At 44.7% G+C, this 24,421-nt stretch overlaps 1 long non-coding RNA gene across 1 annotated transcript in view; it reads left to right on the plus strand.

Moving 5' to 3' along the window:
* The first annotated feature begins 280 nt into the window (after positions 1–280).
* The window catches only part of LOC134477440 (uncharacterized), a 79,858-nt gene continuing 55,717 nt past the window's right edge, over positions 281–24,421 (plus strand). The window contains exon 1 of the long non-coding RNA XR_010049527.1: positions 281–851. This is a non-coding gene — a long non-coding RNA (uncharacterized LOC134477440). The remainder of the gene's footprint in view (positions 852–24,421) is intronic.

Below are 24,421 nucleotides of genomic sequence, written 5' to 3' on the forward strand. Positions count from 1 at the left end.
ACTGAGCCTGAAAAAGACTCTGGAAGATGTTTTTGTCCAAAGTCTTCACTCCCAGAGAAGGTTGCAGTTTTCAAAATAAGCTGTGAATGTGGGTACCAGCGCTAATACAATTATGAGGGCATTTGTCAGATGTTTCACCATGATTTTATTTCATGCTACCTTAAATCACATGAGGAAAGTCGGAGAAGGAGCGATCACTGGTCCTGGCGTGGGGGCCTGGTGAGAGCTGTCTTTGCCGCTCCTGTCTATTACGTTCGTGGGGACCCCGTCTTCTCACTGTCCTGGTCTCCCTTATGTGAAATGGGACAAAGGAGACACCTTGGTAAGCCGTGAAGAGCCAGAGTGCAAGAGATGTTTTAAAATTATAAAATGCTCCAGAAACACAAAATATGGTAGTTTTTGACTATGGCTTTTTCTAAGTTGACTTTTAAAAATTGCTATCAGAAAAACAGGGCTAGTTTTTTAAAGGAACTTTATTTTAAGTAAGATTTGGGTAAGTTTATGGCAACTGTACAGAATGCCAGCTGGACTCAGAGAGAAGCTTAATATATCACAGATGCCACAAATATCACGGCATCATCGATGTGGCCTTGAAATGTGAGACATGTTTGTCTGCGAGCATCTGCCTCCCCACCACTGAGTTGCTGTTTAAAGGAATACGTCCTCCATCTGCCCCTTCATGTCTTATTTACATTTCCTGGTGTGGAAAGTTCTCAGCGAATAATATGGGCCCACGGCCAGCCGCAGGTTCGGGTGGGGAGACAGAGCTGTCCACAGAACTCGCTTCGGCCCAGGAAGCTCAGACTCAGGTGGAGGAGACGGTGGAGATGTAGGCGAGCATAGCACAGGAGGTAAGAGCAGAAGCAGCAGAGGCAGAGCTGGGGACGGACTGGGAGACGCAGGCAGGGAAGGGGCGCGGGAGGGAGGAGCTGGGCCCAGCAGGGGCGAGGGAGGGAGGAGCTGGGCCAGCACGAGGCGGAGCGCAGCGGCATGTGTCCTCCGTGTGTCATGGGACAGCACAGAGCTGTGTGCTGACCGCCGTGGGCCGCAGGGCCCGGAGAGGAGGGCTGCGGCTCACGGAGCGGGGCTGGTGTGGCCTAGCGGCCCTGCAGGGCATGAGCTGGTGTCAGGATGGTCTTTGGGAGGGCGTTGAACGGTTTGGAGTGAGACAGGATGATCCAGTTCACATTTTTAAAATTTAAATAATGTGTAACACAAAAGCTGAGGTGAACCACTCATTTGATGAGTATAAATGCATGATACTGTTTATGAATGTGACACAAAATTAAATATGTAGGGGAAGGAGCAAGAGCAGGTTAGTGGGTGATCTCTTTAATTTTTATGAATTTAAATTGTTCTTACAGTAAGTTCTGCTCACTTCAGCAACTCCCAAGTCTACAGCCTGTGTTACCAACTGTGAGGGATCAAATGTTGTGCTCATGTAGAACACCTCAATGATATTTAGCGATCCTTTAAAAATATGAGCTGGCAAGCAGGGGTCTGGGCAGCCCTGTGAGCCCTACGTTACCTTGTCTTTATAGTCAGCTGTGGGGGACACAGGAAGCAGGGAGGCCGCCGCGTCCTCTGCGTCCTCTGTGCTGAGATGGAAGCAGGGCCGGGCGGAGGTGGTGAGCCACAACTCGAATCGTCCAGGTCGGTCGCGGTGCCTCAGGAACAGAAAGGGGCCACTGCCTCAGTGGCTTCAAAAGCAGCACTTTATTCCTCCCTAAGGCGCAGTGTCTCACGGAGAGACTGGCTCTGACCCACACTGTCGTTCTGAAAGGCTCAAGCTGGCAAAGCGGCTCCCACTTGGAGTGATGCCAGTTATGAAAGAGACATCGGCCAGGCCTGGTCACCGAATTCCTCCCGTGCAGCAGAGCAAGGACAGGAATTGCCCCACCGGGAGCAGCATCTGAGAGGACGCAGACAGGACAGGCTGGGAGCAGGACAGTGGCTCCCTGCGTGGTCAGGTTCAGGGTTGCTCTGAAGGCGGAGGCACTGGATTTGCCAGTAATCTGAGCCGGCAACAGCATAGCAAACAAAGGGTGACCTTGAGGGTCCCACTGGCCAACTGGAAGTGTGGAATCCTGATTTTCTGAGGCAACCGAGCAAGGCGTGGGTGTCCAGCCTTGAAGGGCTCTTGGACAGCCAAGCAACAAACAGTAAAGATGCAGCTGGATTCAGAGTTCTGCGGTTGAAAGAGGAAATTCAGGTTGGTGATACAGATCTGAGAGTCCCACTCAGTGTGGAAAGTGTGTAAAAATGGGAAACATCATGCAGGACTAAACATGATTGGGTCACTCAGCCATGAGAGCGATGAGGAAGATAGGTCTCAAACTGTGAGCACAGACCTATGCCACAGAGTTGCGCTGACACCTACGCCCTCCTCAAGCCTAAGCCTGCTTCTGTTCCAGGGCCCATGTGGGTGCTTTGGGTTCCCCAGCAGCCAGGCTGGTGGTGTGTACCTCAGGTCGGTCTGCAGCACCTGCCTGGATGATTCTCCATTCATCTTCATCTGTCTGTCTGTCTGTCTCTCTTTCTCTCATCATACTATTACTACTGCCGCCCAGGTCTCTCTGACACCCAAATCCAAACCATTCCAAAAAATTCCAGTCTCTTCCACACAAAAAACTACACCCCTGCCCTTCTATGAAGTAGGTTTATTATTTAACTGGTACAAAGATTAGCAATATGCCAATAAGACCAAGGCTGGGCATGAAGACTTTCAGATGGGGACAGTTTAGTGTCCAGCGCAATGACCGGGTCCCGGCAGGAGCTTCCCTGGAGCCCCGAGCCGTCCTCTAGCTTCTGGAGGTTGTGCACGCAGACCAAGTCCAATAGGCAATTTCTGCACCACCGCTGTGCCTCCAGCACCCTGCCAAGCATCCTGGAGGACACAGCGTCCTCGAGGGCACCGCCTCCCTGCACTAAGGGAGCGCTTGCCCCCACGGGTAGTCAGTTGCACTGTGAAGCAGCCCCTTTGGAAACTTTCCCTAATAAAGTTTCCCAAAAAGTTCTAGGAAAGAAGACTTTGAATGCCCACACCACAGAAGAGTTTAAAGCCATGGCCACGCTAATGTACCTGGCTGGATTGTTACAGTGTATACGCGCTTGAAACTCCACCTTGTACCCCACACATGTGCACGAATGTGGATCAAGCAAAATTAAAATAAGCATAGCAAGCTGTGCTCCTAGGCCCTTGCCATCCATACATTATGAAGTGTCAGAGGGGGAGGTGCAGGCAGGAAGGAAGTTTCCTCTCCCCTGGCAACTCCCCTCGCCAGGCAAGGAAGTCCCCCGTTTGAAGGTGGCAGTGCACATCACAGACCATACACTGTGCTGTGCTGTGCAGTGTCTCCAGGCATCTTCCGGAATGTCTTGTAAATGCCCACGAGCCTTCCCCCAGCACAATCTCCATGCTTGGAGTTGGGAGCTGAGCTGGAGCCCTTGATGCGCATCCACTGGGTCTTCCCTCTTCCCTGCGGGTGTATTGACAGCGTGTCGCTATTTACATGCTCACGCCTGGAACAGCAAGCCAGGCAGGTTGGGATCACAGGACCTGCTGGGACTTGAGGGAAGTGGGATCTGCTGATGGAGCGACAGAGGAGGCTGTGCGCTAGGCCAGCTACAGATACCCGCCTCTGGAATAAAAACTGCAGCTTAAACAACGTAAGCTTGCAGTTACTTCTTTCCTTTTCCTCAGCTTTTGTTTTCCTTGGTACAGGTTGGTCATACACAATGTTTGCATGCCTTAATGGGAAAGTGGTGCACCTCCATAACACATCCGAGCGCCTTTGCTCACCTGCTCCCTCCCTTCCTCACCCCTCTATCTATCTGATTCTGTTCCCATTCGAAAATGACCTGCAGCAGCTCCATCCTTCCTAGTATCTGTGTAAATTTGGTTTTCTCATATGGGAGAAATTCAGGCTTGCATGTCTGATTTATTTCTCTCACACTTTAATCTTCAGGTGCGTTCATTTCCCCACAAATGACTCCAGTTTACCCATCTTTACAGCAGCCTTCACTCCACTGCGCAGATAAATACCACGTTTCCTTCACCCACTCATCTGGTGATAGACGTGCAGGCTGCTTCCATGGCTCAGCTGTTAGGAGCCGCACTGCTGTAAACACGGGTATGTGTGGACCACTGTAACCTGAAGCCTACCTCCTTCAGGAGGATATGTGGAGAGGGAATAGCTGGGTTGAAAGGAATTTCTAGCTTTGGTTGTTGAGGAGTTTCCGTCCTGATTTCCATAGCATACTAGCAGGCCTACTAGTTTACAGTCTCATCAGCAATGTAGAGGGTTTCTTTTCACCCACAGGCTCGCCAACATTTGTCATCATTTGATTTCTTGATGATGGCCATTTTTTTCTAGAGTAAGATTCTTTCAGTGTTGTTTGAATTTGTATTTCTCAAATGTCCAACAAGCTGTACATTTTTAATGTATTCTATTCATGTATTATTTGTACTCTTCTTCTGAGAAGTGTCTGTTTCAAGTGGCTCCAAGCCATTTTCAGATTGGGTCTTTCATTTTGGGGGAGTCTGTGTGTTTGAGGTCTGCATGTTCCTCTAATTCTGTGAGAAATGCTTTAGCCCTCTGTCTGAAGAATAGCTGGCAAATTCCCCCACCCATTCTGTAGGTTGTCTCTGCATTCTGTTGGTCATTTCCTTTCCTGTACAGAGCTTTTTAATTTTATATGATCCCATTTGTGATTCTCAGTATGTTTTCTGCCTCTGAGGTTCTGTTCATAAAGTCCTTGCCTATGTCTTCAAGAGTTGAATCTATTTTATCTTCTAGTAGGTCAAATATTTCTGTTCTAACACTTAAATCTCTGATTCATTTTTATTTTTTTTAGTACATAGTAAGATAGGTGAGTCTAAACTTAATCTTGTTCATGTAGCTAGCAAAGTGGTCCCCAGGACTATTTATTAAAGAGACTGTCTTTCTTTCAGTGTGAGCAAATAGTATGTCTGGGTTGGTTTCTGCATCTGCTAGCTGGCTCTATTGATATGCATGACTATTTTTGTGCTAGCACCTTGCTGTTTTTATAATACACTTAAATCTGGAACTGAGATGTCCCCTGCTTTGCTCTTGTTCCCCAAGACTGCTTTGGCTGTTGTGGTACTCTTCTGGTTCATATAAACTTTAGCATTTTTTCCCTCTAATTCTATGAGAAATGCTGTTGATATTTTGAGTTGAACGGTTTTAAGTCTGTCTATTGGTTTTGAAAGTATGGCCATTTTGACAATATTGGTACTGTTTATCTGGACAACTTTCCATTTTCTGATGTCCTCTTCAATCTCCTTTTCCAGGTACTATGTTTCCTTTGTTAGTATACCGTTTTTCATCATTGATGCTATCATAATGGATTGCTTTTCGATTTCATTTCCAGTGAGTTCACTAATGATTGATATCCTGCTGCTTTGCTGAATTTGGTCATTAGTGCTAGGAGCTTTTTGCCGGAATTGTTTTTGGATCCTGCTCTATATAAAGAATCATGTTTTCTGTAAATAATGATGATTTTACTTATTAATTTCTTATAAAAGGAAAGGCCATAGTTTCGGGGATCATTCCTATAGCGCGTTACTAAACGGGGTGATGTGTGTCGTCACCTTGTCTTGCTCCTCACCTTAGAGGAGAGGCTGTCAGTTTTCCCCCATTTAATATGAGTGGCTCTTGTCAGATTGAGATAAGGTCATACTCTAACTTTTGTCTTCGAGGGTTTCATCATGGCAGGTGCTGAATTTTGTCAGAGGCATTTCCTGCATCTATCGAGATGATCATCTGATTGGCGTACTTGTTTCTTTTTATGTGATGTATTACATTTACTGACCTGCGCATGTTTAACCACCCTTGAATCCACAAGATAAAGCCTGCTTATCACGATACATGACCTTTTCAGTGATTTGCTGCATTTTATTTGACGGTATCTGGTTGAGAATTTGCACATTTATGCTCATTAAAGGGGTTGGCCTATAGTTCTCTTCTTTTGCTTGGCTCTCATCTGACTCTGGACTCAGAGTAATGCTAGTTTCCTTGAGTGACTCTGGACCTCCCCTTTGAATTTCATTAAAGGGTTTGAGGAGGATTGGTATTGGTCTTCACCGATGTCCTTGTGGAATTTGGCAGTGACTCCTTCAGGTTTTGAGCTTCTCTCAGTTGGCAGGTTTTTTATTATTCCCTCAGTTTCATTGCCTATTGGATTCTTCAGGGATTTTATATCTTCTTGGTTCATTTTCAGTAATTCATGTGTATCTAAGTATCTATTCATTTCTTCTGAATTCTCCACCTCATCAGCATACAGGTTTGAGAAGCAGTTGCTAATAATCTTCTGGATTTTGGCAGTTTCCATTGTGATTGCACTGTTCCCAATTCTAATTGTATTGATTTCAGCGTTTTCTTTCTTTTTTATGGTAATCAAGGTTTGTGCATTTGTTTATCCTTCCAAAGCACCAGCTCTTGATTCATTGATTCTTTGTGTTCTTTTTACATTCTCAATTTCAGTGATTTCTGCTCTCATCTTTATAATTTTCTTTATACAAAGAAAAACTTGGATTGTAAGTAACTTTCTCTGTGAGCACTCTGTAAGGTGAGAAAACATTTCTAATAAATTTTAACTTGATAAATATGTGATGTCTTGCAGTATGAGTAATATGACACCAAATATCACATGATCATAACTGAGTCAATGCTTCTCTTTCTCTCTCATCTGTCTCTCTGTCTCTCTGTATCTGTCTGTCTCTGTCTCTGTCTCTGTCTCTCTGTCTCTCTGTCTCTCTCTCTCTCTCTCTCTCTCTCTCTCTCTCGCTCTCTCTCTCTGTCTCTGTCTCTGTCTCTCTCTCTCCAGGGTTGTGTGTGATTATCTCCAAACAGCAAGAGGTTACGGAAGAGATTTCATCTGCAGAGGAAGAAGAAATTCCTCTCTTTAAAAGAGATCAGGAAGCTGTGTAAAATGTGGGAAGCAGTGCAAAGCATGTAGAAAGCATCACTCTAGGGTTGCAGCAGTGCAAACGATGAATCTGTCCAACAACAATACAATGTCACATTCCACAAAATCCTCAAAAAAAGGTGCAAAAGCAAGTGCCATTGGATGAGTTCCTTGTTCAAGGTGCACAAAAGGAAAAAGATTTCATTGTGCTAATAGACAGCAGTGGTTCCATTCATGGTAGTAAAATTCCTCCTCCACAACAAACCTCCTCTCTCTTACTCCCTCTCACCAGCCACAAAAGTTTTCAAAAGTACCAGCAAACTAACTTGTTTCATTTTCTTTATATTTTGTATTTTTTATAATTTTGTATTAGAGTACAGAATTTTAATCATTTTTACATGAATATTTTTAGGATCAATCATCTGAGTTTCTATTGTTTCTCTGAGGAAATTGGTTTTGATACGCAAATGCTTTGGATCACAACCACGTTGTATTAGCTTTGGATTCAGATGGTTCTTGTTTTTCTAGGGCCATAGGTGAATCATTAGTTCTGTTTATGTGATGTGGACATTCGTGGCTATAAATTTTAATCTGTTTTCATTGTGTCCTATGAGTCCTACTGTGTTGTACAACACTGTCATTTAATTTAGGGGTTTATTACTACTTCTGTGCCCCACTGATCATTCAAAAGTATATTGTTAATTTCCATGTGTTTGCATATTTCTGTGGTTTCTTTCATCATTGATTTCTAATTTCAGTGCACTAAGGTGTTATAATATGCATGGCATAATTTTGATTCTTTTGCATTTACTTAAGCAAGCTTTAAGAGCTAATTTTGGACTATTTCAGAGAAAAATTCATGTGGTCCTGAGAATGTATACTACACTGTTGGGTGGAATAATTTGTAGGTATCTATTAGGTCCATTTGGTTCAATTCTGAAGTTTCTTTGTTGATTTTTTTCTAGTTGATCTAATTGAAATAGTGGCATGTTGACACCCCACATAATAATTACACTGATGTTTATCTGACCTCTTATGTCAGGTGGTATTCTTAATGAAATTGGGTGCACCATTGTCCAGTGCGTGTATCTTTGTAATTGTTTTCTTTTTCTGCTGAATTATTCAACTACCGGTATGTTTTGCCACTTCTGATCTGTTTTGACTTCAGTTTTGAAAATAGAATAACTACCCCTGAATGTTTTTGGATTCCCATTATATGATGTACTATTTTCCATCCTTTGGTTTTTAGTCTGTGAATAAGTATCTTTTTTAGTTAAATTTGGGTCTTGTAAATAGCATATTATTTGATTTTGTTCCATGTTCTGTTCTGTTAATCTGTGTGATTTCACTGGGGAAAATGATTAATATCATTCACACTGAGAGTTATTAATAGGACATTGACTTATTTATGCTGTTGTGTTATTTTCCGGTGGCTGGTTCCCTATCTTTCCCTTCTTAACTGCTTGCCCTACCTAGTGTATTCATTCTGTTGGATGTTAGGCATTGTTAGCTTCAGTGTCTCTTTCTAGGAAATCTTTGAGAATTTTTTGGACTGCTGATTTAGGGGTTGTTATGGCTTGTATATAGATGTCCCCACCAAGCCTCATGTCTTAGTTTCTTTTTACTTGTCACAGAGACAAAATACCTGATGCACCAAGTTGGGAAAAGAAAGGTTTATTTCTTACAGGTTTGGAGGTTTCAGTACATTCTCAGTTGGCTCCAAGGTGGGTGGCATGGCGGGGCTGCAGTTCATGGTGGCTGCAAACAGCAAGCCAAAACTGGCAAAAGAGCAAGACACACCTTCTTCCTGCCATTACATTACATCCTGGCTTCACCCCTATGTGGGTGTAGCACTGACACCATCAATCCAAGCATTAGACAATGAACCAGTCACAGATGTACAACGCAAGGCATGATGCCTCGAGGGGCCACAGGCATTAACCATGACGCCTCGGGTCGTCATAGGTGGGATGACTGATCTGTTTGTGTGATGTTGGAATTAAGGTTGTAATTCCTTGACTGATTCGTGGTGCAATGCTAGGATTAAGGCTTCCCCAATCTGGATATGAGTGCTAACCCACTCTAAGGGTGTGAGGCCTGATAGACTGTGAGGGACAGAAAGAGGGCTGCTGCTGTCACTTGCTACTTGCTGCTTCTCTGCTGGTCCCCTTCCTACCTTCTGCCTGCCATGTGCTGTTTCTCCTCTGTGATTCCCCTCTGCCATGCCACCCTGCTTGGAGACAGACAACTATGAACTGAAACCTCTGCAAACTGTGAGCCAAAATAACCTTTTGCTCCTTTGGATGTTGGGTATTTTGTCTCAACAACAAAAAAAATGAACTAAGACGGCAGTCATGAATTTCTTTAGATTCTCTTTATCATGAAAATGTTATTTCTCCATCACTTCTGAAAAAAATAGTTATGAAGGACATATCAGTCTGGCCTGGAAGTTATTCTTTTTTAGGGTTTCAAACACTTGAAGCTCTCCTAGTGTTTAAAGTTTGTGTTGCAAAGTCTGCTATAATTTTGATGAGTTTTCTTTATCAGTGATTCATTGTTTTCTTGCAACAGCTTTTAAGATTCTGTTCTTGTGTTGGACCTCTGGGATTCTGACTGTGATGTATATGGGAGAGGTTCTTTTCCAAACATCACTGTTTGGGGTTCTGTATGATTCACTAATCTCTGTATGCTAAATTATCTCCCCATATTGGAAAGTTTTTATACTCTTGTTCTGTAGATAGGCTTTTTATGCCATTTGTGCTGTTTTCTGATTTTACACTTAGTCTTCTTTACGTCACCGACCAGCTGTTTATTCCATTCCACGTATACTTTTGTCTTTAAGGTATCTCTCAACAGCTGATCACTGATCACAGCCCTTCCTTTTCATTCTGACACTCTGTCTTCACTACGGTGGCTTCCACTTTTGAAAAACTTTTAATGTCTTGAATTTCTGTTTTGTATTTTTCATGGACTCTAATTCTTTCCTATATCAGAATTCATGTTTTGTGATTTTTTTTTAGCTCAACCCTAGCTTTTTATTTGTATCTTATGTAGGTTTGTTGAACATTTTATTGGGTGTATTATTTGTTTAGTTATCTTCTTTAAACTCACCAAGCACTTCACTTAGCTTTTTTAAAAAAATCTCTTCTGCTACCCTTTCAAGTAATCCTGCTGTGAAACTTTTGATTATCCCACCCCAATACCCCATGAATCAGCTTTGGGGGTGTTGAGAGTTTTTGGAGGCATCTTGTTGCCTAGTTTTCTCATAGTTCTCTTTTGTTTATTTTTGTTTTGTTTTGTTTTGGTGAAGCTTAAAGGTTGACTGTAATGGGAAACTGTTGTTAGTATGGAAAACTAGTTGGTGCCTGCTTTTCAATGATGCACTCTGGGTGGTGCCTCTGTCCCAGAATCTCATCACCTCCAACTATTTGGGAAGGGAGGCTGCAGTGCACTTGGCTCAGTACCCAGTTCTCCAGGAGTGGGCTGCAGTGTTGTTAGTGACACTAAGGCAATCCAGCTATTGGTATATGGAGAAAACCAGTTGACAGCAACAGCTATGTCACCTTGGCCATAGTAATAAACTCAGCAGCAATGGTAGTGTCAAAGACAAACTGGATATTAACATACCCTAAGAACCAATAATGTACCACCCTGAACCATTGAAAGGAGTCCTATAATTATCATATAAATACTAAGAAAACTACACTTTGACCTATAGTAAGTACCTGCTAAATGAAACAACTTTACCTCATTAACAATAGAAGACTATTCAACAGTAATAGCATAGAGTCCACTATGTAAATATTCATGGAGCTATGGCCTATCCTATGTCTTCTTGCAAAGAGTTTTTTCAAGAACTTCACAGGGATGGGATTACTGGGGTGAAGCTAGGATTTGGGTTTCTTGGCCTTTTTTGCTATAGAGCCTTGTCTGAGATTTAAGCAATGGAATCACTAGTTTTACTTATTCAATCAGCCATATGTTGTTTGAATGTTATTCAGTCTTCTAGTGACAGGGGCCTGGTGACCTTGCAAAGGCATTTTTTCAGTATGATACACTTTTGATGAATAAAAAGTTCTCCATTATGTCAAGACAAACAAGTCTGACTTCCCATAACTTTCATCTTTTGGGCCCATTTGTACCCCTTAGGGCAAACATGGAATGGGTTTAACAAGCCTTCTCTCCTTTTGTGTGTCAGCTCTTCACCCTGACTACAGTCTCCTCTAGTTATATCAGGGTCTGATAATCTGCAGGAAGGAGATATTCCTGGGTGTTGGCTCTTTCTCCGTAATTGGTTTTTCTGTTCAGTGCTCAGGTCAGATAAGCCACTGTTGATCACTGACCTGAGGTCCTCTCTGTGCTCACAGCCAAATGGAGTGCAGCATTAAGGTGCAAGTAATGCATGGATGAAAGCTATGCATCTCCAGTTCACTTGTAAGAAAATAGTCCACTCTTTGTGGGCCAGGGATTTAGGTCAGTGACATGGTGCCTGCCTGGCAAGGATGAGGTTGTGAGTTCAATTCCAGGTAGAAAAAGAAAAAAGAAAGAAAGAAAGAAAGAAAGAAAGAAAGAAAGAAAGAAAGAAAGAAAGAAAGAAAGAAAAAAGAAAAAAAAAGAAAGAAAGAAAAAAGACAGCCCACTCTTTGAAGTCCAGTAAGCCTAGCACTTACAGAATGTTCATGCAAATGACATTCTTGCTTAAGAACCAGATGGATAAGTGGTCATGGTGCACTGGGTCATCAATGCATATCCACAAGAAAGTGCTTATGTATCACAAGTACTAGGTCTAAGCTCCCCGGAGCAAGAGGTGTGGAACCAGACAGACATTGCTCAAATGCTGCCCCCGCCGCTTCCCATGCTCCATGCCTGGAGGTCAGCAGGCCAGTTATTTTTCCTCCTTGGACTTCACTTTCCTCCCATATTTGCAAACCAGAGAAGTAGTATCCTTCCCACTGTGATTTTACTGGGAAAAAATAGGAGGAGGAGATATTAAGAAATACTAAAAAATTGTGTGTTATCTTCTTCAGTTCTTTGGTTTACAAGTTGATATATATATATATATATATATTATCCAGACACATAGGAATCTAATTTTTAGCCTTCAGGAAAGGCCATTGCATGTATAAACACTCCAAGAAGAAGAAAAGTGTCTGTAGACTGTAGAGCCTCCTTCTTGAAAAGTTCTCCATTATACCCAACTTTCATTACCTATGCTTCTGTATCTCCAACTGCAAAATGCTTAGCCTGAACCAGACATTTCCTAAGGGTTTAGGCCCTATTCTTACTCTTGCCTATTATTCTTGTAGTATTCTCAACTCGTTGGTGCTCTCTTCCTGAAGAAGATGCGAAGTAACATTCCTAGAAATCTCTCTCCAGGCACTCCGGGGCAGCCCTCTGTTGGTGCCGCCCTGAAACTAGTTCCTGAGGGAGGGGTTAGTATTATGCTTTTCCCACACATGGAGAAGTTCATGATCATTCACAAACTGGCCTGAGCTTTCTGGGACCCACTGGCTGCCAGAGTTCACATTCTGTCCACAATGCAACTCTGGGAGTTGCCAGATACCAGCCTGTGTACCAAAATCCGTTATTCCTGATTTGCCTGTTTTGTCCACTTTCTGCAGGGAGTCCAGCCTGTCTTTTCGTCCTTGCTGCAGCTGACCGGCCAGGTTTCTGTCACTAGAGTTGCTGCGTCTATCGGCTTGAAGGAGGTGTCAGAGCACACGCATACTCTGAGGGATCCTCTGACCTGATGTCAGCCCCACCCAGAATCCTAATTAGAAAATAAAGCCTCGCTAACATTCGTGCAGGTGACCTCTTGCTGCCCACACCCAGGGGCAGCAGGCACTCTTGGTAGACAAAGCACCTCTGTCCTGAAAGCCATTCCAGTGGAGGCTATGACAACTATGGAAGGGACCCATTATATAAATGGCCACATTAAATGACAACTGAAGACCTTCTGGGACTTTTAATCATACATATGCTGAAAATTCATTGTCTCTTTTAACTCATAACAGCTACATAATTTTCGGTGTGACACAAAACACACTGAGTAATCACCATCCTCCTTCGGCTTCTAGGAATTCTCCTCTTTCTGCTTCCATACAGAAGTCAGAACATGGATGTCTGCCTTTCTGTGCTCGGCTTATTTGTTAGCACAGCATGTCCATCCACACTGCCTCCGAGGGCAGCGCTCTGAGGTGGAGAAGGGGCGGGGATTACTGGAGGCTGCAGAGCCTCAGCCAGACAGGACAGGTCAGTGTGGGATTTTTGTTTGTTTGTTTGATTGCTACCCTTCCTTTCCTTTTCCTTTCTCTTCTTTTTCTTCTTTCTTTCTTTCTTTTTTTTTTTTTTTTTTTTTTTTTTTTTTGATAACCACTCTACAGCATTGTTAGTACAGCTGGCGAGTGAGTACTGTGTGTTCCAGCACTGGTACAAGGGTGCACATCCAACATTCGCACTACAACAAAGGTCAAGTGTCTGAGAAGATGGGGAGGGTGGTGGGCCTAGCTGAATCATTCTATTATGCATCTAAAAATAATAGCATCACTTCACGCTCCTTGAATATGTATGACTAAAATTTGTCAAATAATTGAATAAATATGGGACTCTAAGTTCCAAAATCACTAGGAATTTCACTGTGGTAAAAACAGAGCATTAGCAAGTGTGCACTTTCTCCACACAGAGGCCCAGCGTCCTGCTGCCGAGCACCTGTGTCCTTGCATGCCCAGCATGGAAGCACTAACCCCACTGGGTGGTTCTGGACTGATGCCTGGTGAGGGTAGGCCACCAGAGAGGAGTCCCAGTGATGAAATCACTTGTCTTATATAAAGAGGAGGCTCTCTTTGTCTCTCTCCCTCTCTCTCTCTGTCTCTCTGTCTCTCTCTCTCTCTCCCTTCCTCCCTCTCTCTCTGTCTCTGTCCCCCGTCCCCCGTCACTCTCCTCCATAGTATTAAAATCCCTGCAGGCTCTGGAACTGTCCTTCTGCATTCCGTTTGCCTCCTTTTCTGCACCCAGGTGGATGGGGCCTTTAAGTCTCCCCATACTGTGAAAACTGCTGCATCCTTCTACTTTCAAAGCAACAGAAGCTGGTGACAGGTGACTGGGGTCAAGTGTGTTATGTTACTGTCTCTGTGTGTGCATTAGGTGCACACAATGAAAGACAGTGCTCAGCCTCGGAGCTATGTCCCTTGCGGCTGGAGAAGGGTACAGTGCCTGAGGCATCGAGAAGCAGCCTGGGTGCATATCCCCAGTGCCAGGACTCCCCTTCGGCTGTGACTACCACACAGGTCTTCAGGCCTTGCCTGAAGCTCAAACTAGTCCTGGCTGAGACCATGGTATGATTCTGTGCTGCATTCACATTTCATGGTTGGGGTTCCAGACACGTGGGCTGTACGTTCTGTGGCCCCATGGCTGCTTCCCACTGGAGGGAATCCCACTGAGGCAGACACCACGTCTAACGCCATGTCTCAAATGCCGGGCATGGGGTAGAAAAGCAACACATATCTGCTGTGCTGATAATAAAAACCTTTTTCAAAAGAGACAAACTTGAAACCCCTCTGACAGAGGCTGTGTGCTGTTTTTGGCTGCTCAACCTCTCTGTGCTCCAGTTTCTTCCTTTACAAACAGGACAGTAACAGCAGGCAGCACACGGATCCATCGTAGGAATTCAGGGTAGGGTGGGCATCTCTCCGCGGAATAGGCCCAGTCCTGCCAGCAGGGCTGTTAATTGCAATGTCTTTCATCCACAGAAGTCCGTATTTGGAAGGTAAACCCCACAGCAGCCCACGCTGGTGTCAGTGTCTGAGCCCCGCATGGGCAGTGCCTGTGTGGTCCGTCATTCCCAGGTTGCCGCCCTGACGGAAACTGCCGGTTGCCTCCCTGGGGGTCTCACGACAGCCAGCTCTGTCCTGTGGCATCCAAACCAGGGCTCTGCTGCTCCCAGCCCTCTCACCATTCTACCGTCATCCAGCAGGTCAGCCCCAGTCCTCCTCAGCCTCAGGACGTGGACCCGCTGTTTCTGTATGTGGGAAAGTCCTTCTTCCCTGTCTCTTGTTCACTTCCACCTGTCCTGCAGAAGGTGGCTTAAATGTCACTTCTTCCAAGAAGTCAGCCTTTGGGCCACAGGCCGGCTTCCTTGTTCTCTGTCACTGTGGTCCCCAAAGCCCCGCTCACTAAAATACATGCTCTGTAGTTCATCCTCCCGTATGGGTTGGAGGTTGTGTAACACAGTGGCCTGTGACTGCATATTTCTCAATTTAGTCCTTGAGCCAGAACTCACCTTAGGCAGCCAGTAATTACTTCCTGCTGCGTGAATAAATTCATTAATCCTCAGCAGACCTGGCACTAGCTCTGCCCTGGCTCTTGGTGAGGCTCTTTCTCCTTACTGAGTGGTAACTGCCTGGCCATGTTGAGGGTGAATCTAACGATGTGGGTAACGTGTCCCCCACACAGGGGCACTCAGTGTATTCAGGTAGATGGGGTCACATCTCTAAACCCTCAGCCCCCCAAACTGAACCATTTTCCTCATGTTGGCCCAACACAAGGACTGGGAGATGACCTCAAAGTCTCCCTCACCATGTGTGAAGAATGAGATTCTGACAGCAAGTGAAGGATGAGTTTGTCATAATGGGCTGCATTTTCCTTCTGCTAGGTTAGAAAGCAGTTTCTAAGGAAAAACCTGCCGTGTGTCCCAAATGGTTAATGATCCTCAGCAAGCGATCTGTCCAGCAGGAGCGAGATTTCCTCTGCAATCTGACAGCTGATCTATAATCAGGTTCTGCCCGGCTGCTTTCTGGTCCCTCTCGCTCCTCTGCATGGGGCTCAGTGAACACCCCATGGAGGGAGAAGCCCAACCCTTTCATTACATTCATTGCTGATTTCCCAGAAGCCTTTCCAGAGGTGGCTTTGCAGATGTCTTGCAGATGTTGTTTTATCTTATGGGAGTAGAAAGGTTTCACCCAATGTTTGGAGGTTCACAGTGTAAAATCCTAGAGCTAGCACAGTTTTGCCTTCCTTTTTCTTCTTTTGTTCATCCAGTAAACATTAATTTAACAACTACTACCTAGAAGACAGTGATTGCAAAGGCAGATGACATAATTTCAGCCATTATAAGCTTCCAGTTCAATAGGGATGCAGCAAAGTGGGCAGGCTGCTGCAGTGAAGGAACTTGCTGCTCTGACAGTGCTTTGATTGATACGCTGTGTCAATCTAAGAAGTTTAACTAAGAGGCTCAGCAGGGAGCCAGGATACTTACTTTGTAAACATCCTCATATTGTACAAAGGAGGGAACAGAGATTTTGTGAGTGCTACACCTGCAAACAGCCTGGAAGAGATGTGGCACTGCAATGTAAGGGAGGAAAAGAGGCTTGCTCTCCTCCTTTTTGCTCTGGCTGCTTTTGCTGGTTGCTGCCTTGAAGTGTTGCCCTAGTGCCAGGCCACCCTGCCTTGGAGCCAGCTGATTATGGACTGAAACCTCCACAGTGAGCTAAACAAACCTTTTCTGCCTTCATTTTGGGTGTTGGGTATTTTGTCACAATAATGAGAGAAAAGTAAACAAGACAGAATTTGGTACCAGGAGTAGGGTCATTCCTGTGACAAGAGCTGATCGTGTAGCTCAGGAGCCTTTGGGAAGGGCTTGTGGGAAGAGTTTGGAAAGGTTCAGAGGTGTCAATGCATAGAACTGGAATGACTTAGGCTGTTCTTTATGGGAGATTCTGTTCAGTGCTCAGAAGACCTGCAGGCTGATGGAAATCCTGCTAGTAAAGACCAGGCTCAAGAGGTTTCTTCTAGGACGGACTCATTGAGTGCTGGACTCCAGATGATGTGTGTTATGGCGTGGCAGAGATTTTGTCTGCATTTTGCTTGTGTCCAGAGAGTTTGCCCGAGACTACAATTACAGACAGCAGGCTAACTAATCTGGCAAAAGAAACTAATGTTGAGGTGGTAGCATGGTTATTGTTGGCTTTTTGCCAGATTTATGTTGTGAATCAAAAGCCAAGAGCCCAGTAGGATGTTTTTAAATGTTTTGAGTTTGGCCAGAGAGGAATCGTCAGTAAAGTTGTATACTGTAAGGATAGAGCTGAGACCTCAATTGCTGAGAAGAAACTGAGAAATAAAAAAGATGGCCTGAGGACATCATGGTAAGCAGCAGGCCCCCATGATTTGCAGCCCCAAAACTGTAAAAATGAAAGAAAGCCTCAGAGCACCATGTTCCAGAATCATGGTGGAGACCCCAAGAGATTACAGGTTGGAGGTGGCATAAAGAATTTGCTCCTCGGCATCAGGTTCAGAGTGCTCAGTGATCCAGGCACTGGACCCTTACAGCCAAGAGAGAGGAGAGCCTGGAGCCTACTGCTCCAGCTGGCAGCAGACCTCGGCAGCATCCACGTGGTGCTGGTTTTCGGTGCATACAGAATGCAAGGGTTCTGAGGTTGAAAAATCTTCCACCCCTATTTCACAGGGCCAGGCAGTGCGCCCCTGAGAGGGCAGTGTGAAGCTGTGAGGGTGAAGCCAAAGGTGCAGTGGAGACCCAGAAGTTTAGAAAAGCCAAGAACATGGATCATATAAGGAAATCTGCAATGAGGGAGCAAAGCCAGCCCAAGAGAGAAGCCATGGGACTGGTAACACCAGAAGTGCCTGGGAGTGGCGTCATACCAGCCCTTTGGTGCTCACAATTTGCCATATATTACCTCAAACAGTGTACATGGAACTACAGGACTTAATGTTTGCCCTGCTGGATTTTGGATTTGCTTTGGTCCCAATTCTTTGTACCCTCCGGTATGTAACCTTTAGAATGGGAGTGTTTATCCTGTGCCTTTGAATGTTGGAAGTATTTAACTTTATTTTCACTTGTACAAGGGTATGCAATTAAGAGTTTGCCTTCCATCTTGGAGGAGACTTGGAACTTGAATTTTTCAGCAAGGCTGAAACTGTTAGGACTTTGGCAACTCTTACAGATGGACTAAATGCCTTTTGCATAAAAGAATGTACATGAGTCTTTGGGGGTCCAAGGACAAAATGTTATGCTTCTAATGTAATATAATGTTGATCACCTTAATGCTGGTTCTTAAGGATTGTTAAACTGTGTTGTAATGTTCAAGTTGCAAAAGATTAAGAGTAAACACGGCTTTGTATCTGGAGGCTGCCAAATTGACAAGGGGTGGATTGTTAGGTTGATACATTGTTTCAACTAGAGCTTAGAAGTTTAACTAACAGATTCAGCAGTGAGCCTAGGATTCTGCACCTTCCCCATGACCACTGGAGCCCTGGGTGTGGATCCTCTTCCTCCTCCTCTTCCTCCTCCTCTCCCTCTTCATCTTCCTCCTCCAGAACATGCAGACCTCTCCCAGGTTCCACCCACTGCCATGGTGAGCTTGATGGTGGGCATGCTGTGGCACCATCCTGAGCTTTCAGCTTCTGCCCCTGATCTACAACAGTGATCACATCTTTTCACTCACAGTTTGGCCATTGTTAGAGCCTCTTTTGTGAAGTGACAGTTAAGGTCTTCGTTGTGAAATTCATCTTTTTCTTGGTCTTTTGTGGACATTCTTTCTGTATGCTGGATACCAGTTACCCATTTGGATCTGTTATCTACTTGTGCACTCTTACTCTGAGATTGACTTTTTAATATGCTCCTATGATAGAAGCTTTAAACTTAGCTTAATCAAATTATCGGACATTTTGCTTTTCATGATTATTTCTTTTGAATCAAAAAACTTTAACAAACTTTCTCCTATTCCAATATCATGAAACTCTCTCTTACATTTTGTTCGTAAAGGTTTATAGGTTTATCTTTCACATTTAAACTTATCATCCATTTATAACTGATGTTTTTAAATAATCAAAATTCATGCTCTATCAGTTAAATTTATAAGCATTATTGTATAGAATGTTAAAATATTTAAACAGTCTTCTTTAGTGCAGAGTGCTTAACACACAATTAGATGAGTGTGTTTAACATCATCACAGTGAACAGGAAAATGAGCCCATTGGTAACCCCAAGGCTCCTCCGAGTGTCGGTCATCTCTCCCCACACCACTAACCCCCAAGCCAGCACCTGGTGCTTTCTCTCCGATCACAAACTTGCATTTCCAGAGTGTTATATAAGTGGAGTCACCCTCTATGCGGCCCACTTTGCAGACTTTTTCACACAGTTTTGAATTTTACCCCCATGGTTGCATGGACCAAGGGCTCTGCCCTTCCTGTTGGATAGCTGTCATTTGCATGAATGAACAGTGTGCTTATCTGTTCACCTGTTGACAACATTTGGGTTATTTCCAATTTGAGAGGCTACAAAACCACTCATATTTGATTTATTTTCAGGACCAGGACTTGAACCCAGTCTTTTCAATGAGCTACACCCATAGCCCCCTCCCTGCCCCCTTTTGAGGCAGTTGGTAAGTCCCGCAGTCATTAAGTTACCCAGGTGGGGCTCAGACTTCTGAGCCAGGATCACATGGAAAATGCACCTGTACTGTTATGGATTGGAAACTGGGGGTCAATTTAACACCAGCAGAATTAAATTGCCATGGTGCTGAGTGTAGACAATTCACCTGAGCAAATTTGCCAGCATAAATAGAGACGTGGAGAAGGAGAAACTATGCATTGAGGCATTGAGGCATTGTGGGCTCTCCTACATATTGCTGTTTGAGCCATTGGTTCTCCTGGAGAAGCTCTGGTCCTCACATTGAGCGTTGTTTCCTGGCTCCGGAGGGGAAGATGTGTGCTGTTTGGTCTCCAGGATGAACTTGTCATGCTTGCTTCCTGCATATACTGTGCTTGTCGTCGGAGGAGCTCGGGGCCTCTGTGTCACCACAGATGGCTGTAGTGCCTTTCAGGACAGCCCTGGTCTTTGTTATGAGTGTGACATCTCAGCTCCAGCATAGAATTCTCATCCCACCAGTACAGCTCCTTCACCCCCTGGCATAGACTGTACCTTCCACCACTGACCTTTGGGCCTTTCCAGCACACATCCATAAAAGAGACTGGTGTGAGTCCTTGTAGTGGGCTCTAGACCTTCAGTTGGACTTGTGGGAGGCATTACCATGGGCTCTAGGTTTTCATCTGGACTCATGTGGGACATTGCTGTGGGATTTAGGCCCTTAGCTAAATATTCTATGTCTTTAGTGTTATGGATAGATTTCCTGCATTTTCTTGTGCTAACTCTGCATGACCATCATAAAATAATATTATAAACTCCATGTCCTGATTCGAATTGTTCTCCTCACAATCCCTGACTACCACACGTACATTTTAAAGAAACTGTCAAGCTGTTTTCCAAAGCAGTTGCCCATCCTGTGCGCTGCCCTGCATCACCACCAGCCCTTGGTGTGGCCAGCCTCTGCATGGGACACACACACGTGTATGCAGGAGGCACTACCACACGTACACACCCAGGCTGCATCTGTGACCATCCCCCCCTTTTCTTCTTTGGTACAATGCCTGCTCCATCTCACTCTCATTCACTGATCTGTCTCAAGAGCACTCACAAGGACTCGGCCTGCCCTCTGTGCTCTAAAGAGTCTTCACACTGGCTTCTGGGCACTCGCTGTCAGGAGTGGAGTCTTTCACAAGGAAAACTTCATCTGAGTGAAGTCTAATTCACCACTATTGTTTTATTATGATTCTGATTTGTGTATAAGAAACCTTTGCCTCCCCCAAGATCATTTTTTAAAAATCTGCTTCCAGAAATGTTAAAGTCTCACTTTTATGTCCATTATTTTTTAAGAGAAAAGTTTTGTATCTGGTTCAAAGTTTGATTAGAAGTTGTTAGGTACATGATAGACAGACAGACAGCTGAACAGATATCCAGCTGCTCTAACATCATTTATTTGCCTTTGCTGAAGATCAGTGGTTATAAAAGTGTGGGGCTACTTTGGGGAAGTCTATTCTGACCCACTCATCCATTGCTTACCTTTATGCCACTACATGTATTGTTTTTATTCCTATAGATTTACAATGTCTTGAAATCATGTAGTGTGTGTCCTTCACACTTCTCTTTCAAATCAGGCTGGACAGTTGTTGGTTCTTCGTGTTTCTGTGTTGGGGTAAGAATTCTCTAATTTTATCAAAAAAGATACTGGGGTTTTTACTAGGACGTCCTGCATCGGTAGATCATGGCGGGAAACGGACATCACCGAGCTCCTAGGATTCCCCACACAGGACCCCAGCCCACACCGGCATTTATTCAGTCCCGTTCATTTTCTCATTGCACAGTTGTAGGCTTCCATGTAATAGCTTGAACGCCTTTCGCTAGTTTACCTTAAGTATTTTATGTGTTGATGCCACTTGGTTGTCACTATAATATCACTTTTGATTATTTATTAGCAGGATGTCAGAAAGTAATTGACTTTACATTGATGCTGTGTCCTGCAGGGTTGCTCTGGTGGTTTTTGTGTAGCCCGTGTGACATTGTTAAATGGAGAGGGCCGTGTCACCTGGAATCCACGCTTTCGCTTCTTCCTCTCTGTAGATCCTTTCTATTTCTTTTCTCACCTCTTCAGGTGGCTGGAGTTCCCCACAATGCAGAGAGGCAGTGCTGGGAGCAGGCCTTGCCTACCTTCATCTTGAAGAAGAAGCATGGAGTCTTTGGTATCAGCCACGACTGGCGGATATTTGCTAGTTTGTTGCAGGGACCTTTAAAAAGCTTACCCTGTTCCTTCTTACTTCTAGCTTTCTGACTCACATCTTTCACCAGGATTGAATGTGGGATTTTGAGATGCTTTTTCTGCTTTTCAGATCATCTTGTGGGTTTTCACTTGTAGTCCGTCAGTATGGTGAATGACATTGATCTTCAGATGTGTGGAGCGGGCTGATTGGCAACTTTAATTCTGTCTGCAAACTCTCTTCCTCTGCCCGTGCTCTGTGTTCCCCCTCTTATGGCTACTGTACCAAAGCACTGCAAATTCTAAAGCACGCAATGTCTTTACTTGCAGGCCTGGAGGCTAAGGTTCAAAATGTGCCTACCTCCAAGGGCTCAGGGAAGTCAGCAGAGCAGCTCCCAGCAGAGGCCATGGGAGAATCCGAGTCCCGGCTCCCATTGTCCACCAGCCTGGCTCCTGTCCATGGCCCCTAGCTCCGATCCGTGGCCTCTCCTTGCCCCCAGGGCCCTGCATTCCTGTTATGAGGGTCACCGCAGATACAACTCCGCCCTGACAGTCTCCCACTCGAGGTGCTGTATGCCACAAAGGCGACGTCCCAGATTCTGGAGAGCAGAATGCAGGGATCTGGAGGCCATCCTGAGGCACATTCTGTGTCACACAGCTCGCACACAAGTGTGGGAATGGGCACAGCACAGGGGCCATGGGTCTGACGCCACACTGCCTCCCACGGCATCCTGGAGATGTTAGCAGAGGCTGCTGGGGTGCCCGCACCTGCTCCTGCCACCACTTCTCTCTTCTTTCAAACTTTTCATCGCTGTGTCTCATTACACATTTCCAGGCTAATTAGTTTGTTCAGTTGTTCAGCTCATTAACTGACTCTTCAGCTATTTTTATTGTGTTATTTAATCTATTAATATATTTTTCTAATTATCCTGCTTCCCAGCCCTGGAAAAATGATTATTTCATTGTGGCCAGATTTTTAAAATTTCCTTGAAGATATTTACTCTGAAGTATTTTTTTCTGCATCATCAGTTACATTTGTTTTTCAAATTTCAATTTATCCTGATTATTCAGCTTGATGATTTTTCATGTTACAGGTTCATGTTTCATCAAATATTTGGTCATTCCTGGTTGTTGCTACTTGTAATTAGAAGCTGCAGCAAACAGTATTGGGAAATAGGACCCGCATTTTTAGTGCGAATGCGGGTTTCTGTTTCCTCGTTGAGGACCAGCTGTGGTGTCCCTGGATCCCTGGATGAGCTACAGTGGAAGGCTCGAGGCTTTGTCTGGAGGGTGCCCTCTGTCTCTCAGGACGTGGCCATGTTCAGGTTCCCCTCGTGGGTGACAGGTTCTGGGAGTCCCAGGTGAAGCCCTCTGCGTGTCAGTGTGGGAGTCTCACGGTCTCACCTCAGCTCCTGGGAGTGCAGCAAGGGCACCCGCTCACGGAACCGCCTCGGAAGAGTTAGCAGCTTTGACTCCAAGGCTGGCACTCCAGGTTTTTCCTCAAGGGCGAGCCACTGCCATTGAATGTTAAATATGGATGGAGCAGGGAGAGGCGGCCCCTGCAGCGGCTGCTTGGGAGAATTTAGTCCTGTAATCAGTTTCTCTGTTTCCCGCCACCTCTTCCCCTGTGTTTGTTGATGCTTACTTGGCATTACTCCGGAGCCTGAGCAGAAACCAGCTCTACACTCAGGAAATGTTTCTCTCCAACGCGAGTTTTCTGTGCCCTTGTTTCTTCTCCACTATGCTCTGCTTTGTTTCTCTTTCCTTTAGTAATTTTTTCCGTGATTTATAACCAGAGTAAAGTTACCGGGTCCTCCAGTGTGTTCATCTCCAGCTGTAACCAGCGTCCTCCTGTCCTCCAGAGACCAGCATGGTCCTCCCCTCCACGCCCTCAGGTGCTCTGTCCTCTACGCTTCCTAAACCTTGATTCCCTGGTGGGTTTAAGTGTGAGCCCCTGCAGTTCTGTTATTTTCCTGAACATTGGTGAGATAAACATATACTACTCTTTCATTACTCTTATGGAGTATTCTGCTATCTTGTCTATGAATTAACATGTTATTAACATAACCTTTTGCTGATAACCAATTCCTTATATATTCTGGTTACTGATCATATTGAACTGTAGCCATCTTCTGCCAATTCATTTTGTGTTGCTACTTGTTAGTTTTCGATTTATAAGCATTACTGATATTAAAATAATGTAACTTTTCTTTGGCTGTGTGCTTTTGTGTTCTATTAAAATAAGATTTTGCTCTCATGAATTTATATGGATAGCCTCTTCTTTTAAAAGGCAACCATATAATGATTTTCATATTTAAGTCTTGAATTTACAGAAGTATCTACATGTTATATGTGGGAGGTCTGTGACCATTAGTCTTGATTGTCAACTTGATTGCACCAGGATATACCCAGGAAACGGGTAAATCACACTTCTAGGTGTATCTGGAAGGCGTTTCCAGAGATGATTGGCATGAGAGGCAGCGAACTGAGCGGAGAGCCCCAACCCGCCTGTGCAGCACTATCCAATAGTGTGGCCCAGGTGGAACAAACCCAGGAGGAAGGGGAGAGGAGGAGGAGAAGGAAGTCCCCAGCAGTCTCCCTGCTCTGTGCTCTGTTTCTCTGCCATGAGTGAGGCGCTGTCCTCCGCCTGGCTCTGTCCTCACCATGCTGCCATGCTGCAGGACCAGTAACAGCAGGACAAAGACAGCCCAAAAGAACCTCTCCCGCTTTAAGTTGCTTATGTGAGGTGCTTTGTTCAGTGACAGACGGGATACATGAGATCCGCCTTCCCGCAAACTGTTATCCCAAGCCTTTCATTCCGTGGGAATCTTTTGCCATCAGCCTGTGACGCCTTTAGTTATGCTCTTAAAGTTTGTGTTAATGCGTTT

The sequence above is a fragment of the Cavia porcellus genome, unplaced genomic scaffold (assembly GCF_034190915.1).
Source record: "Cavia porcellus strain 051 isolate PalLab524CR breed Dunkin Hartley unplaced genomic scaffold, mCavPor4.1 scaffold_8, whole genome shotgun sequence".
NCBI lineage: Eukaryota > Metazoa > Chordata > Mammalia > Rodentia > Caviidae > Cavia > Cavia porcellus.